An 18,367-nucleotide genomic window follows, 5' to 3' on the forward strand; every position below is an offset into this window, starting at 1 on the left:
ACCGGGAAAAGGCGATCGACCGGCGGGGCTGCGCCGCCTGCAGCGCCTGGCTGTGCTGTGCGCTCAACTCGCGGGGAAGAGGAGGAGGAGGAGGAGCAGGAGGAGGAGGGAGGGAGAAGGAGAGAGGCAGGAGAATCAGCCCTGCGTGGCAGTGCGTCCAACTTTCCTTCTGCAGCAGGAACAGCCTCCATACCCTGTTGTATAGCCCCCACCTCGGGGGAGTATAGCAAAACCCGCCCCTCTCTGCCCCCTCCCCACCCCATCCTTCGTCCTCCTCCCTGGGCCTTCCTCCTAGACAGGGATCTCCTTTTTTCCCCACCCACCGGAGCTCGGCGACTCTTCAGAGGCATCGAGTTCGCTCGCCCCAGCTTTGGCTGACCCTACACCTTGGCCTGCCGCAGAGGGCCCCCGGTACTGCTCACCCACCCACACAGCACCTGCCAGCATGGAGCTGGGCACAGCTCCCCAGGGCGATGCGGAAGCTCTAGCAGGTCTGAAGAACTTTATTTTATTTGTGTTTTATTTTTTAGCATAGTGACGGACACACCGGGCTGCGGCATTGAGGGGTGTTCCCAACTTTCCTAATAACTGTGCATAATGTGCGTAAGCAGCGTTCATTCATTCCTCTTTCCATCCCTAAGAGGCCTGATAGCCAAGTCATTTGCCTAAAAGCTTCTCTGTCACCACTCTTCTAGATGCTTAAACATCCCTGGCTCAAAATGTTGTTTGGAGATCACGTGCCCCTTTTAGATCACTGCTTTCCTTTGCCACTGCAGGGAAACAAGAGGATGTGTAACCCTGGTGCATTTTGGTTGCCTCCACCTCTCTTTCAGGGTTAAGGCTGTTTTCTCTCCCTGCTTGCCTATTATTTGTTATTCATACTCCCAAAATAAGCCATGCCAGATCTTTGCTGAAAGAGGATGTTCAAGATTTAAAACACATAAACTAACTTGAGTCCATCATAGGGATTTTAAGCAGAAAATCCCTCCAGCCTCTGCTCTTCCACAACATTTCAATTTTCTTCCAAACTCTCACTTGCTTTCAGTATATCCTAGTGGTATTCACAAAACACGTTTCTTTCCATCTAAATATTTGGGCCCTTGTTCACTACTGACTTGCTCCAGACTGCAAGGAGGTTTTGTATTTTAGAGAAAATAGTTTCTTCCTTAAATGTAACAGGCACTGGGACAGAATGCGTATGGAATCAGCAAAAAAATATAGCCCCAAATTATGGTCACCCCTATTTCTCTTAAGTGTTTTTTACCTTTCCTTTGTTGAGAATAGAAGCCTCTAAATCACATTCATTATGCCTTTACCAAGTAAGACTTTTAGGAAAAAGACTATCTTTCCATTTTCCTTGTACAGGAACATAACTGCAGGGGGGCTGGCTTGCAACCAAAGGACTTCTAGCTGCTACATGGCAAATTCATCATGCATTACTGCTACTGAATGGAGATATCAGCTCACTTGGATGGACAGTAAAATACTGGTTTTTTATTCCTGGTGAAATACAATTTCTTAGTGACCAAATGTATTTGTGAAATAGGAGGAAAGCCAAAAAGATCTGTTAGAATTTTTTTCTTGGAAGAAAAAAAATTGCATTTATACAGAATGGAGTGGGGAAGGGATTTGTGGGTCATCAAGTCAAATTATCTTGCTTCCAGGTAGCCAAATCCTGTGAGCTTGTTTGTTTCCTTCTGACACTTCCAAAATGTGGGGGTTTTCTATATTGTTATCAAGATGAGGTTCACTGACATCAGGGAAGTAATGATTTTCTCTAACACTGTTCCTCCACCTTTCCCATTCTCCTTGCACTAAACTAAGCACATTCTTCATTCAGTCTGGGAAGACCATGGAACTTTGTGTCCGCGAGGAAATCAGGCCTCATTTAATTTAGTTGAATTTTGAAGCAGAACCAAGAAAATCTAAGTAGTGAAACAATTACAGTCCAACAACCATAGCAGGTGTAACTGTTGCTACAGACCAGGGCATACTTTGCCTTTTTGTCTTGCCAACCTCTTCTCTCACCTAAAACCATACAAGAGCTTACCAAAACTCTAACTGGAGTTAATTATGACACTTCCCTATTGCACTAAGCTTGGCATAAATTGGCCTATTCCTGATACTGGGAAGCTAATGACTCTGTCTGATTTGATTTTGATATCTGCAGCTCACTGGTACAATTTGATTTTTGGGGAAGTTTTTCCAATAGCAATTAGAAAAGGGCTTGTAGTGCAGTGAACTGCAGCAGACTAGTTTGCAATTTGGAGGTTTCTCTTTGGGTCTAGCAGAATCACTGAGAGTCCTCTTCAACACCAAGTTGTGCAGTGCATCCTTAATGCATTGTGCCAGCACATTTCACAGCTTCTTGGCAAGAGCTGTAGGTGGGAAGAAATTGTGGAGGTTCCTGCTATGTGTTAAACGCACTTTTCTCCAGAGCTGATGCAGATGCAGCTCAGTAGGAGAGCTTCTGTGTAGACAAAAGCACAAAGCATTGCACTGACAGAGAGCAGCATGAAGAGATGTTTGAAAGGGGCAAGGCAGATGAGGAAAAAGGTCCACGTCCCTTAGGTCTGATGTCTCTTAGAGGCTCACTGCAGCTGCTTGCCATTCTAAGTGTATGCCAGCAGCTTACTAGGACAAACTACATAGCAGTCAGGGACCCCTTCTTGCTTTGATAGCAGGGATGTGAGTAATTGCTCCCCAGGGCCTCTGAGCAGGGCTCAGCTGTGGCCTGAGCTCCTGAGAAGCTACCATTCAAAAATAGCTGGTGAATAATAATAACAAGAATAATCATTGCAAAGAGAAAGACCGAAAGGCAAGACTGCAAGTCTAGAGCAGAAGGAGAAATGGAAGGGATGCAGGGCAGCCCATGTTGGCTTGGGAACCTCCATGGGTCCTGTACTCTCCTGCTCTCAGTGAGGAGCTAGGGATTTGGGAGACATCAAGACAGGATGCCACCTGGAAGCAGAAATTACAAGGGAAGTAAAAACAGCTTTTCTTACAACATGAGGGTTTCCAGAAGTCAAGGAAGGGATGAGACTTTGCAAGCATATTTCATTATAGCTCCAGGGAAATAATGTCACCACTATTTGCTCTGACCAGGGCATTTACAAGGACTGATCTGACCAAACAGTTGGCCACTGACTTCAGTGGAAGCACTCTAAGGAACAGCACCTGGCTGGTGAGTCACACTGTCCTGATCACCTTCCTGCTCTTTTCTCCTCTGGGTGTTTTCGACCACTGTCAGCAATCCGTCTATGAGAGTCCTTGGAGTGAGAACCTCTCTGAAAGCTTCCTGGCTGAAATCACATGGGAAACATCACAACATGGGAGCAGGAGAGAGTCCTGGTCTGGAAACCACACATCCAGTGCTTCAGGGAAAGAAGGCGAGCTTTGTGGTAGCCATGAGGATTTGGGGAGCATCATTAGCTGGTACATCTGTTGATGTGCTAAAATGCTCACAGGAGCTGGTGGGAGAAATGTTATGCTGTGGATGTCAGATGTCCAAAATCTGATAATCTGTGATGTGGTATATGCTCATGACACCCTGAGTAGTAAAGACAGTAACCTGCAAGTGCATTCCTGGTCTCTAGGAAGAGCAGCAGCACCACCTATCACCAGAAAAAGAAGGAGAGAGGATGGACAAAGTGATACTCCTTCTCCCTGATCCCAGTACAAGATTGGAGCCCACACTTTCTAGATGATCACAGAGAAACTTCCTTCTTCCAGCAGAAGAACCTGACTTAAATCTTTCCCTCCATGCTTTCTGCTGAAGACTCCTGCTGGCTCTATGAATGTCTCCTTATTTGTTCATCATTGAGCATCTTTTGCTGCAGAGGGAACAAAATGTCACTTAATGACTCTAAAGCAATAGCTGAGTAGTAGACTGTCCCCCAAGGTCACCTGAGGCTCCACAGGAACAGACTGCAGTGAACGTGAAAATGCTTGGTGGGTTAAGTGACATAGGCCAGATGTGCTCAGCCTTAATAACTTGGGTGTGTGGTTGTGGAGTGATCTTGCTATGGTACAGAGCTAGGAGGAGACAGAGGGATGGAAAGATGAAGGTTTTGGGAAAGAAATGCTGAGAGCTGGTATTTACAATGATAATGAGCCAGAAAAAAAACCCCAAAATACAAAACTTCAGGTCTACAACAACCTTGTAGACCTACAATTGTTCATTATTCAGAGGGCACAAGTAGGCTCCAGGACCCTGTGCTCTAACTTGTGCAGGGCTTTTGGCTTGTGGATCGGCACATGAGGGTTTTGTCTGACAAAAATACCAGCGCCGTAGATACTGGTGTGGTCACGGAGTTTGATTCGGAGTGATGGTACAGAACAATCAGGAAGCAGCCCAAAGTTGTAATCTCTTCCTGTCAAAGGCAAGAATAATCTTTCCATGTAATTGGATCCAACCCCAAAGGTATAGCCAGGAGTGCTTTTAAGTTTCTGAGAAACAAAAATTGGTTAGCTGAAATGACTGAGCTGTTTGGGTGCTGAAGTTTGTGTTGATTTGTTTGCTGATAGTTCTGAAACCAGAATAAAAATGAGATTTTGGGTTAACCCAAGCTGAGCATTTTTTTTTTCTTATTCTGTATTCATGGCAAATGGAAAAGGAAAAGATAGAATTTTTTGGCTGAGTGAACAACGTAACTTAGCTCAAGATCAAATGTTTCATTGCTTTGAACTCATCTTTGCTCTTATAAGCTCTATGTGCATACTTTCTTGTAATAGGGGAAAATATAAATACAATCAATGTCACTCTCTGCCTAATGTGAACCAAGAAAAAGTGGCTGATAGTTATCATTTGCTAGGAGGATGAAGTAAATAAGTCTTTACATCTGGTACTAAATTAATTTGCAAGGCCCTGTTAGGAAAAGTGATACAGGACCAACCTTTTATATGCTCAAATCCTCAGCCCAGTCTCTGGAAGGTGTTGTCTTCATCTCTCTTGCTTTAGACAAAGTTACATGAATTCTGCTAAAGTGGCCCAATTTTTCATATGTTCAGGAGCTGAGAGACTCAGAGTCTCAGAAAAAAAATTACATTGCTTTTATTTTGCCATCTGTGCCTCATCTCACTGTGCACAATTCTAATGTTTGAACTTTTTGGGATTCTTCCAGGAAGCCTTACTGCAAGCACTGGCATCGATGCTTTCCTGTTTGTAAGTCAGCTCTTTGACCAGTTTGGGCAGCTCCAAGAGAGAGGGAACTCCATAATTTCTGTGCTGCCTTGCATTGCTGGCCTTCAGAGGTAGACAGGAAAGGCACAGGTTAATTGATATGTGGCCATCTGTCAGACAGGAAGCATGCTAAGGCCACCTTCTGATTTTTTTTTAAGGGAAGGAACCAGTCGTTGGTGACAATATTTATATCTGAGATAATAAAGTTTCCTCCGGGATAAGATTAGTGATCTCTTGAGTTGTCCAGCATCTCACTTAAAATGCCTTTTCATCCACTGAAACTGCAGCATAAGTACTTTGTTTAAATCAGGTACTTCTTTGGAGCTGAATGCCATGAAAATTGGCCTATTCTTTGTCTTATGGAATACTCAGGCTACCAGCATGAGGGACATGTCTATAAACATGCTAAGAGACCAATCAGTCCTTTCCCCAAAGATCTGATAATTTAAGTTAAACAGGACAGTAAAAGCAGGGGTTGAAGGGAGGTACCTAGTCCCACTGAGCATCTTGGACCTATATTTATATATGGACATGTTGATGCCATATATATGGGTAGACATTAAGTTGAATTAAATGGATTGCAGCTTGTTCACATTGAGTTGGTTCAGCCCCTTAAGAAAGATGCTTGGGCCTGTGGAGAAGCCCTGTGTCATTCAAGCAGTGCCAATAGACTCAACACAAATCAGCTGGGAGAGCTCTAACTCTCTGAAGTACTGGCTGTAAGCAGGAGGATGCTGTTATGACCCATCCCACGAGGGCAAGAGTAACCCAGATTCTTGTTAATAGATCCCTTGGGGTGTATTACAGTGAAACAACACTGAACGATCAGTGTTTGTAAATGTACATATATAGGGTTTAATTTAGAACAGTTTGGTTGCAATGGAAAGCAAGTATGTAGCCATTTGGGTTATTATTATCTATACTAATATGGCAATATGAAAGCACTTAAAAGTATGGGTAAGGGAAAAAGAAAGGAAGAGAAGAAAAAGGATAAGAGTAGAAACATTCATAATCACTACCCATGGATCTATGGTAAGACTTGATTGTTGCAATTTAGTAGTAAATTGGCTGAAGTGATGGTCTGGATTCCTGGGGGGTTGTTGTGGGAGGGCGAAGAGGGGGGGGCTGGAAGGCTTAGACAAAAGTTACTAAAGAAGCCCTGTCCTTGAGTCATGAGGTGCAGAAAGGACTCCTTCACTTTCTAAACTCCTTCTCAGGAAGGAGCCTGGATGCCCTTGAATCCAATCTTAGCCTCGGATTATGTCAGCAGTTTAAATTTAAGGAATTATAGAGCTGTTAATAAATTACTTTGTCCTGCAGGTTTTAGTGATGCCAAATCAGATATACTTATATGAAATTAATTATTTATTATGACAAATGACAAGTGAACAGACGAAAGCTCTTAATCAGAATTATTTACTACACAGTGTAAAACGTACTAGCAGTGTATGATAGCATAAAGTAGTATAGTGCACTGTATCCAAGCTAGTAAAAGAAATAATCATTAAGTAGAGATTGATATAACACAACTCACTAAGCCCTGGGGAGTAATTATGAACAGGCATCCCTTCTTCACAGGAGAAGCTCGACACACTTCAAAAACGTATGTGGAAGGATCTGCCATATGAAAATTGGACTAGGCTTTTATAAAGTGATGGACTGATAGTTATAGCTTTACAGGCCAGCAGGCAGCTTATCTGTAAAATGTTGCTTCAAAAAGTAGGATGCGTGTTTGGATTTTGGTGAACCAGGCTGCTTTTAGAATAATGTAACACCAAAACAGCGCCCCGGCACCAGCAGTAACTCACTAAAGATAGCTTTGCATTCTAGGCCTTATTGGGTTAGGTCATCCTGCCACAGGTGTGGGGGAAGAAACCTGTGAAATGCAATGTCCCATGGGTTAATATTCATTCAGGCCAGGTGGGAATGCCTGGTATCTTCCCTGGGTTGGAGGGAGCTTTCAGTCCTCCAGTGGAAGGCCTCAGAAAATGAGTCTGGGGGCGCTTTGGGGTATTGGATGGTTTATGATCCCTTCTAAGACATGACAGCTACCTCTCATGTCAGCACAGTTGATCCAGTTATACCCCATCAAACCTTCCCCAAGGAGAAAGGGGAAAGTTTTACAACTGAGTTGGGTAAAGGATGACAATTACCATGATTAAAGGCATTACCAGCCTTGCAGGATTTGCCTCTTATTGGCCTCAAGGCTGAAGCAAAGCACTCTGGTGCCTCCACAATTAAGTCATGAACCATTAAAAATCCAGTCTCTCACAGATACCCCAATAGTTAGGGAGCTGAGATGAGCCCTGTGGATTTGATTTCCACCTTGGCAATTGTGATTTAAGAATTCCATGCTCTTTTCTTGCTGCCTGCAGTCTACACAGCGTGGGTGAAACCTGGAAGCTTAGAAGCGTCAACAGCAGCTGTGCACAAATGACATGATGGTTTCCAAATTCTCCATCATCCTTCAGATTTATGCTAGTCAGTCCCTGTCCTGTAACATTGGAAAAATGCTTTGGGGCTGGTAAGAAACAAACTAAAAGACCTTTTTTTATTCTGCACTAACAGGCTATGAAAATAAAGAGAAGTTCAGATTTCCACCCCCAGTCTCCTGCTGCGTCTCGCACAGTAAGGACACAGTCCCACTGCTCCTCAGGATGTCAGCCAAGAGTTTACAGACTTAAGGCATGACAGGACCTGGCTTCAGTGTTGGCTATACCTGGACAGACAATGGAAAATTGCTTGTTGTAAGAGAAGGTTCTGAACATGGGAGATAGCAAGAGTGAGAAGCTGATAAAAGTTACAGATAACTCCACGAGAAACAATCAGATGTCACTGGTGGGGAGGAAAATAAGATGATGTATGTCTAGTACCTTTGGCAGTTTGGGATGCCACAGAAGTTTAAGAACAGTGATCTGGGGTCAGACTAAAGGTCTGTCTCCAAATGTGACCAAAAGCACGTGCCGAGAGATAGCTACAACAATGGCAAACATGGTGATATTTCTTTTAAACTCTATACTAGCTCCCAGCACTTTTCAGCTCAGGCTTTTCCAGACAAAATCTTTATCCACTCAGTATCCTTAACTGAACCTCTTCCATAAACCTGTCCCATCTCCTCTGGGATTCATATGCGCTGTCTCACCTGCACATCTTTCAGCAAAATCCTCCCCAGATCTCCAACCTGTTGTACAGAGAACCCCTTCCCTCTGGTTGTTTACAAACTTGTCACTTCTTATCTTCATTTGATATCAGCTATGGTAGTTGAAAACCAGCCTAATTCTATGACAAAACACACCTTCTTCAGTTCCCTTCTTGCCTGGGGGACTTAATCACATACCTCCCCTTCCATCTCCCCACATTAAAGGCATATTTTATTGCCTTCATATACAAAAACGGCGGGCACAGTCTACATACAAGAAACATGGTCCTTTCTCCAGTAAACTACTTATTTTAGCTTCAGTGGATTTTTCAAGCAGGCCTTAGGTAGCCTAGGTGACATTTTGGCTTTGCCCAAATCTCTTGTGCCACCCACTGAAGAATAATGTGTCCGGCATCAGGACACCCACAATTTGAAATGGCCATGCTATCACTGCGGTCATCCACTTGACATCTGCTCCTGTCCATGGGCCAGATCTGCCATTTGGAATCACAATGTGAAAGATGCTGTGGATGTAGGTGGAGTCATCCTGCTGTCACAGAGGTATGAACATGTTTTGCTGGAAGGCAGGCAAAAGGCTAGAGGGCTTAAAAGTGGAGGATGGGGTGATGAGCTCTGCGTCAGCTCTTTTTCTGCACACATAATATAGTATTTCTGTAAAAACAGATCTGTGACTATTTCTGATGAATTTGGTTATAAAAGGAATAGGATATAGCAGTGACTATGGGTGCCCATTTGGAAGAAATCACTAGCATGTTATTAAATATTTAACCTTCCAAATTTAATTTGTTAAATCTGCTGGGAGCAGTTTCCAGATTGCTTGCAATGTGCTTGAGGAGCGGTTCCAGGTCAGCAGGGACTTTAGCCCTGCTTGCTTACCCTTACTCTGGGGCAGAAGGAAAAATAAAGGATTTGACTTTTTTTTCAGCTCTCCCTTTTTAGAATAAATGGCTCGGCTCCCCAACTGGTTGTAAAACCAAGTCACTGCAGTGCAGCTGTTCTGATTTACACCAGCTGAAGGCCTGGCCTCCAGTACAGAAGAAATGGGCTGCCAGTTTAATTACTTCATCCCTGGTGTGGCATTAATAATATGGGAATAAATTTAATGCTGCTAAGTAACAGCAATGCAGAAGATTTTGTCACATGCATGACAATTAATGTGTGGTGCATGGTATTTCTGCCACTCCTGAGTTCCCTTTTAAATGATACTCCTTGTGATTTGAATTTCAAAGAGTATCTCTCCTAGTATTTCTCATTATTGATGGTGACTGTTTGCAGGAGCAGCTCAGTGCTGCTTTGTTGGCTCATCGGTTTTGATTCCATGCCCAGATGCTAAGGACAGAAGCATGCAATTAATTTGGAAGCACAACCCTTCATTGATTCCAGTTGAGAGATTTTTCTTCAACACCACAGGCTTGATTTGTCCCTGTCTACCTTTAATGTTGTCTTTACATGGAAAATGTCTTACTTTTCCACTATAGACTGCTTTGTGAGAAGCAATCTCAAAATTCTGCTTCCCTATAGGAATATACAAGGAGACCAGTAATGCCCTCACTATTGTGAGGAAAAAGAGGTCTGATTTTTAGGACACTGATGAGCAAGGTGAAAAGGAAAAGGAGTTTAGGATCCAGACCTCTTCCCCTGGACAGGAAGGACAGGAGACAAAAAGATACCTTTTTTCCTCAAGATCATGCCTTTTTTTTACCTGGAATGATAGGGGCCTTTGAGGATCTAGCCTTCCTGAGAAGCTTCCCTGAACACATTCATCCCCACTCCCTCGTGCTCTGAGCCTCAAAGCTCTGGCTAGGTTAGAACACGTGGAGCGTGCCTGCCTCAAAAGCATCTCCAGTCATCTGAGCAAGATGCCACGTTGGGAGCTAAGGCACTAGGAAGACAGCATGCAGATGAGTCACTCCTAGGGCATGCAGAGAATCTCGACTACCTCTAGGGTATTTGTTAGGACATTTGCTTGGGAAAAACCTGTCCTCTGTCTAGGGTAGCTACTCCAAGGGAGAAAAAACCCATCATATACAAAATGTGGATAAGCACAAGGAAATTAATGAGAAAGATAAATTTATGTTCCCCTCTGCAATTTAAGGTAGCATCAGTTATTTCAATGAGCATTCCTGGCAACTAGGTATTTTTCAGCCAGATGGATCAATTCCTATTTCCTATCATTTTGGCCTGTCTCCTCATGTTTGCCCTTCCACAAGTTTTTCTATCAGCATCACTGTATGGCAGCAAAAAAACATGTTTGTGTATTCCACAGCCACCTCTTCCAGAAGAATTTTGCCTTTTTTTTTTTTTTTTTTTTTTTTTTTTTTTTTTTTTTTTTTTTTTTTTTTTTTAATTATTATTTCTAAGGTAGAATTCTCTGAGAGTTACATACTAGTCTTCAGTTAAGACTGACTTTTATAGGCCCCATCTGGCCCTTACTGAAAAATGGTAAACTTTTTAATTAAAATTGCTTCTTAGCAGAAATTCTTTTAACCTTGGGGGATTTTGTGGTTTTGTTCTTTTTTTCTTTTCATCAGATGTTTGTTCTTATAGAGAACTTTTGCTTTCAAAAGGAAAATCAAACCTTTCTCCTCAATGTTTAAGTGTTCCGACTTTTTCATTAATGGAAAACCACAGTGTTTAAGATTTTGGGGCATATTTTTGAAGAAATACCACAGTCCCATTAAGAACCCTTCCATATTTTATGGCTTTTACCTCATTCATAGGGCTATCCAATTAAAGACACTTTGGATAAATAACCCAATACTTTTGAACTCCAAATGTGTGGCTATTTGGTGCTAGATCACTGCCAATCTTTTTCTTATTCTTTCTTCCACTGACAAAATACCACTTTATTATGCTAATCTTTATGGGTGTCTTGTAAATTTTTCTTTGCTTGATTAGTAGAGATTCTCTCTTATAAAATAACTTGTCTTCATTACATGCATCTTGCTGGCAAGCAGTTAGTCTGCCATCTTTATCCACCTCTTGTAATCTCCCTGTTCCATAAATTATGAAATAACTGGGTCAGTAACTCTCCTCTTTCTTACGTTTCTGTGTAACAGAAGAAGGGAGACAGAGAGAATCCAGGTGTTGGGATTTATAGGAGTTCATTGCTTCATAAATAATGAGTGATAATAGTATTAAAAAAGTGACTTTTTCTCTTTTTTTTTTTTTTTTTTTTTTTTTTTTCCAAAAATCTCATTTAATCCAGGGAAATGCAGAGGAGGGGTCCCATAGAGAAATTTTCGACTGATCACCAAGAGGAAAACTTACAGCAAACTATGCTGAGCATACAAAATGCAGAAATCAGCACAGTCTGCTCAACACAGTTGACAGAACAGAATTACTGAATCCAAATTGGTATGTACAGCCACAGCTCTAACCTCAGAGCTGGTCAGTTGAAGAATGCTGAGGGTGTGCTAATGCTATCACCTCAAGCTACTGTAATTTCCAACTACAACACACTTACAGGAAGGACAAGGAAGAATTCATTTGCACTTCATGAAAAACAGCTTTAGCTGGAATGAATTGGCACGACTGATGAGATTATACTGATTTTCATCAGGCAAAACCTAAGGATCCTACGGACCATAACCCTATCTTAACTCTACTGTTTGGAAAGTGTAAAACACAGGAACAATGGGCTTTACATTTTAACAGAAAATAGGAGGATGTCTATATTCTCATTTTTTCATATGCCAAAAAAATTGGATGCACACTGCAGAGATTGTGATTTCAGGTGGCAATGGTTTATGTTTTGTCCATCTTTCTTCTCCATCTTAACACATCCTGTCATGATTATCGTTACTTCTTATTTTTCTGGAGAAAGCTAAGCACTTTCAGTGTAATTATTCTCTGGGATGCACTGAAGCCCCAAATGGCTCATTCTTTAGGGCCACTTAAACAAATGGGATGAGAAAGTACTCAAACATCTTGCAAAAAATCCTGAGGCAATCCTTGTCTTTCATCTCTATGAACATCTGAAGCTTCAAGGAAAATGTTCCCTGAAAAGGTAAATTTAAAGAATGCCAAGGCATTCACACTTTGTTGGAGTGTGTGCCTTTGGTGTGTGTGATAAGGCCTTTCTCCTCCCACCGCTGCTTTGCCGCTGCAGAACGTCATGCCTTGGCTTCTTCAAGCACAGACTTTCCAAGTGCCTCAAGTACCCGCTGCAGTATTCTCCAAAAATGACTTGCTAGCACTCCTTGCTGGTTGGGACACAATACATCTCCCAGTGAAGGCAGTGTTAGAGAGGGATCATGTATTTCTCTTAACTCCTTTGAACTTGGGGTTCTACAGTTTGCTCCACAATGACCCTTTAGTATAGTTTTGTTTCAAAAGTAATCATCAGGAAAGACTATTACATTTGTCTCCAGCCTAATGCAATTGCTTCTCTGGCATTTCGGTGTCTTGGATCTACATGATCACACTGGGAGCATAACATCTGATAGATTTTCATGTGTGATGCACATGTACAACTGCAATGTATGTTCTGTGTACCTTTCACTGGGATTCTGGCCATAGCGGTCATCCAGAGTCCATCTGGCACACTTTTTCCCAGGAAGGATTGCTTAAGGCTAATTTTCCCATATGGAACCTTAATAAGTTCTTCATGAATTTTGTTGGGACACCGACTTTTGGACCTTGGTCTGAGTTCAAGAGAGAGGAAGTGAGATAGAGCACAGACACGTGTGGATTCCAAATGCTGTGACAATTTTCCAGAGAAATCTACAGAATTTGTATCTTTTATGAGATCATACTGACACTGAAAATCCTAGGGCTACTTGACACATGCTCTAAAACCTAGGCCATGGTCAAAAGGAGTATCCCCAAGTCAAGAGATACACCATGCCTGTGTTCTTGTTGTGATGATGAAGGGAAGTCTTCTTCTGTTGTATCCATGTGAAGGTCATGCACCACATGCAGCAGGTTGTTTAAGCTGCTGCCGCCTTATGCACTGCCTCTCTGCCTGTGGAACCAAAAGCAAGTTTCCTATCTGTGAAGGCAGCACAGAAAGGGCAGCTGAGTTGCTGGTGTCTCTCTGCCTATAGCTGTAGGACATAGAGCTGATTCTGATTCTATGATTGTGGGGTTTTGTGCTATTGCACTGGCCAACCATGGCTATTTCATGGGCTTTTGGAGTCTTGTGAATTCATCTGCAGAAGTTAACTCTAGGACACAGCACTGTGTTCTTGAACATCATACCATGAACTCCAAGGGCCAGGACACACTCCTTGAAGGGGTTAGACTATTTGTCTTTTGAACCTTCAAGGTGAGCAGGAATTTATATCAATGCTTGCTTCAAGAAGATCTAATTTAAATGCTAGGGCCATGAAGGATGTAAGTTTCTTTGATCTTCCACTGGTGATCACTATTCCACATCATCCTTCTCCATTGGGCTGTAATTCAGCAGCTATCTCCACCGTGGCAAGTCTACCTTTCTGAGCCAGGAACATGTAGTAAGAAACCTGTGCAGGAAATACAGAAGAAGAACAGATGCTCTGTGCTGTTGATACATCTTCTTCAAGCTGTTGTCTAAGGCTTTTATAGTACTGCAAATATAGACCAGAAATTCCATCTCCTGGGTAGCAGCTCATAGCAGGGATGTCCAGGATGAGCCATGGCTTCAGTTAGGTTGTTTCCCCCAGTTCTGTGAGGAGAACATGCTATGTCTTGAAACTGAAAGGAAGCAGCAGCAAACCTGATCTGCTTTAACACCCCAAACTCTTATCATGAGTTTATCAATGGGGTTTTACATTTAAAATATGCAAGGCTCCAAAACCTGCCTGATGGATTTATTGAAATTGCTGGAGTGTGTGCCTTTGGCTTTCAGCCCTTTTATACCTTGAGGCCACACATGGGAAAAATGCTACAACACTTTTCAAAGGGTCAAAGAAATAGACTTTTGCTGGCAAGCTGTGGAAAATTAGGGAGCTTGGCAAAAGTTTAAAACAATTATTCAGTCAACATAAAGCATTTCACAAAGCATTGATTCAGCAAATCACAACCCATCCAGTTTTAAGTTACCCAGTTATCAGGAAAAGGAAACTGAGAGAAGAGGAAAAAGTAAAGAAAGAGAGAGGGAGAAAGAGAGAATTATAGCTACCGCCTTAAATACAGCATAGATCCAGCTATTAGACATCCAAGAAACGGTAGGGTGATGAACCGTGTGGTGACTCCCTGGTGCTGACTTTATTGCTCTGGACTCCTGTGGGCACTGCCTCCGGGTGGGGCTTCCAGTTTGCCAGCAGTACAGGCCTGGGTTAGAGATCCAGGGGGTGTGGTGTGTGGGTTTCAGGTGTGCCAATGGCTAATAGCCATTCTGGGCTGGCTCCAGGGCCGGGGAGGAGGAATGGGGTAGTGCACTGTCCAGCCTTGGCCCCTCCCCCCCCCCCGAGTTGTTTCAAGCCATTTTTAACTTTAATAGCCTTTTTCAGTCCCTCAAAGCTGCCTCCTCAGCCTGCAGCTTCCACTGATGTTATTGGAATTTGCAATAATGGGGACACATTCTTGGTGCATAAATGTGAATCCCACTGGTTAAAAGCACAGAAGTTAAAGGAAACTTCACCAAGGGAAGTAAGTTAATTTTCAGTTGTATATTTCCATATTTCCAGCCCTTGATTGAAGTCAGAATTTCAAAGAATCATAGAATCATAGAATAGTTGGGCTCTGAAAGGACCTTTAAAGGCCATCTAGTCCAACCCCCTGAAATAAGCAAAGACATCTTTGTCTTGTTTAATGACAATATACTGGGGAGGTGGGACCTAATGAGATGACTCCTCCTCCCCTTATTATTTCCCTCCCCTCAATATATATATAGAGAGAAGAAATTATGAAGAGTCTGAATGAAGCAAAAATAACAGTTTTACTCAAAAGGGAAACAACAACAGTATAGTAGCAGAATATTACCTAACCGTACCTTCCCAGACTAAAACAAAACCTGGAAGGCTATTTCATCTGAGAGGTTTTATGCTGCTGAGGTGCTGGTGTGAGTTCTGGTGCAGCAGTGGTGTGGGTGCACAGGGGACCTGGCACAGAGCGGGCCAGGTACAACTCCAAGGCTTGCTGTTGCAAGTGGCAAGGGCACTGTGGAACAGCTCCAAAAGCAGCAGTAGTGTGGGGACCAGAGTGACCTCCAAAGTGCTCCAACACTGGATGGCTGGGTGTCCCAGCAAAGGCTCCGAGAGTCCATGGTGGTCTGGCAGCCAAAGCCAGGTAAAGAGAGGGCCACTTCTGGCCTATGCTCATTCTTTATTTTCTGTTCCCCGGGTTCCTGGGGTGCTCTACTCCAGGGACCCACCTTTCTGGTGGGTCTTGAAACTGCTGAAAAAATTTTCCCTAGGCCGGCTCCAGCAGGGGAAGTGGTGCCTCCCTCTTGCTTTTGGATGATGTGATGGGATGAATATTCATTACTGAAATTCAGTTCCCCACTCCCTCAAATTAACTAATTTGATCCCTGAGCAGACTGTAGGATGCTGGCACAAATCTGCTCCAGGGTGAGAGATGGTTTCCACTAAGAGACTGAGAGCTGTAGCTCCCAGGCAACCCTATATTTGGGCAAGCACACAGGGACACAGAGAAGCAGTGATTGCATCACTGTAACCACAGTCACAGCAGTTTGGCATGGATATGGAATTGTCCTCGGATGAAGTTAAGCTAAATGCTGAGGCTGAGGTTCTACTTGTTCCCTGGAGTAGGCACAGCCCTGTCTGAGCATGGGACTCTATGTCAAAGCAGTTGCTTTCTCCTCTTTGCCCTTCCCACAGGTCCTGTGTCTGTCCCAGGATGGATAGCTGAGCAGGGGCAACTAGAAACACTCAGCCAAGTGCTAAATGTTTTATGCTATTGCCTGATTGATTTTAAACTGTGCTTACTTGGCAACACGCCTCTCAGGACTGGTTATGTAAGATTAGAGATGTTTTTTCCTAATGCGGCACTGTGACTCGTAAACCCGTTGTGCACTGGTAACAGCTGAAGAGCCTGCATTTAAAACTGGAGATGCAGCAGCATTTGCTGCATCCTTGTTAGTACTGCACAACTGGAGTTTTTTTAAGTTTTGCCCAATTATCTACAATAAAAGGGAAGGAGGGAGATAAAGCAGTGTAACTCTGGTGAGATCGACGGTTGTCTTGCCATTTTCAGAAATAGCCTTTAAGGGGTNTAAAACATTTAGCACTTGGCTGATTGATTTTAAACTGTGCTTACTTGGCAACACGCCTCTCAGGACTGGTTATGTAAGATTAGAGATGTTTTTTCCTAATGCGGCACTGTGACTCGTAAACCCGTTGTGCACTGGTAACAGCTGAAGAGCCTGCATTTAAAACTGGAGATGCAGCAGCATTTGCTGCATCCTTGTTAGTACTGCACAACTGGAGTTTTTTTAAGTTTTGCCTAATTATCTACAATAAAAGGGAAGGAGGAAGATAAAGCAGTGTAACTCTGGTGAGATCGACTGTTGTCTTGCCATTTTCAGAAATAGCCTTTAAGGGGTCTCAGAAAGGACAAAGGATGGCATAGCAAGCATGGCTGAGTTGACCTCATTGTTTCCAGAAAATAATGAACTTTTTATCGCATTTTTTTCATAGTCCATTCAAAATGTGAAGGACCAACTATTACAGCCAACAGCGTGTGCCGTTATCTCAGCAGTGATGGATGACAGTCTGTCAATCACCCCTTGCGGTTATAGATGCTTGCTCTTCTCAGCATCCTGACAGGAGAAGTGCCATAGCCAGATAGAGGTGTTGGCAGCCCTCAGCCCTTTGCACAGCTGCAAGGATGAAACAACCCCAGCTTTCCCAACCTCTGCAGCCTACAGCACTCTATGTGCAATTCTTTCAGGTTTGTAAGTGTAGAAAGTCACATCAGTACTAGGGAGAAACCTGGAGCAACTGAGAGCAGAGGAAATTGATGTTGACCTGTCCATATACCTTTTGCCGTTACTAGTCTGCCTGTACACTGAGGGTCACTTAAAACAAAAAAAAACCTGTTTCCTGCTAGTGAAGTGAGATTCCTTTAATTTATGCCATGCTGGAGTTGGGAGCTCCTTGGCACACTTTAAGTTTGTAATTGGCTCTTAGCACTAGGGGGAACCTGACTGGGAAGTTGCAATTTGATGACACTATTTACAGGGAGATGAGGAAGGGCCAAGTCTTTCTCTTGATGAGAGAGCTTTGACTGTTTGGGAGATGCTGTGGAATATAGGGAGGCTTCCTAAACTTTTCTCATTAGCTCATTTCAGTAATTGAGACTGGTGCTAGCTGTATGCTTAAGCAGACCATCAATCTCAGCTCTGCACACCACCAAATCTCTGACAAAAGGGAAGATGGGCTAGGCTGGAATAATAAATCTGCCTAGAAACAAAAACAGCAGCTTCTGCTTCTTGCATATATTGAGCCATGGCTTGTGAGTTCAGTGGGAAGACTCAATGACTGAATATGATCTAGGTATGTTCATGTGAACTCCTCAGCCCTCTGGTGTATAGCACAGCTAGCCAAAGAGTGCTTTTGGGCGTCTTTTCAGGATTTGAGGCAGATGATGAGTCTGTTCTGCCTTACTGTCTCCAGGACAGTAAGAGAAGCTTCCTCCTGCACAGTCCCATTAAGACTTAGGTTCTTATCAGGAAGCCTGAGGAAGCAGTGGAAGCAGTCACAAGAACAGAAAAGACAGTTGTCTGAAAACCATACCTTACCCACATGGGTCTCTTCCCGTGTCTAAAAAGGATCGAGATCAATACTGGAACTGTTACTTCTTGTTCATTCTATTCCCATTCCATGTTCTTTACGCATCATCGGAACAAGGATTAGCTTCATTGGGCTGCAGTTATAAATCTGGTTATAAAGAAACATAAGAAGCATTGTGGAGGGAATCTTATCCATGTCAGGCAGTATTTTCTGAGTTATCTCAGTATAGGAAGAAGGGCTAGGCTAAACATATCTGTTGAAGCATTTTAGTGGGTAGAAAAGTCATTTTTTACAAGATGAAAATTCCCTTCCTCCCCCACATTTGTGTTTCTCTCTTTTTTTTTTTTT

This window comes from Empidonax traillii, unplaced genomic scaffold (genome assembly GCF_003031625.1).
Source record: "Empidonax traillii isolate 1590-97213 ecotype Southwest subspecies unplaced genomic scaffold, ASM303162v1 scaffold892:size253994, whole genome shotgun sequence".
Classification (NCBI taxonomy): domain Eukaryota; kingdom Metazoa; phylum Chordata; class Aves; order Passeriformes; family Tyrannidae; genus Empidonax; species Empidonax traillii.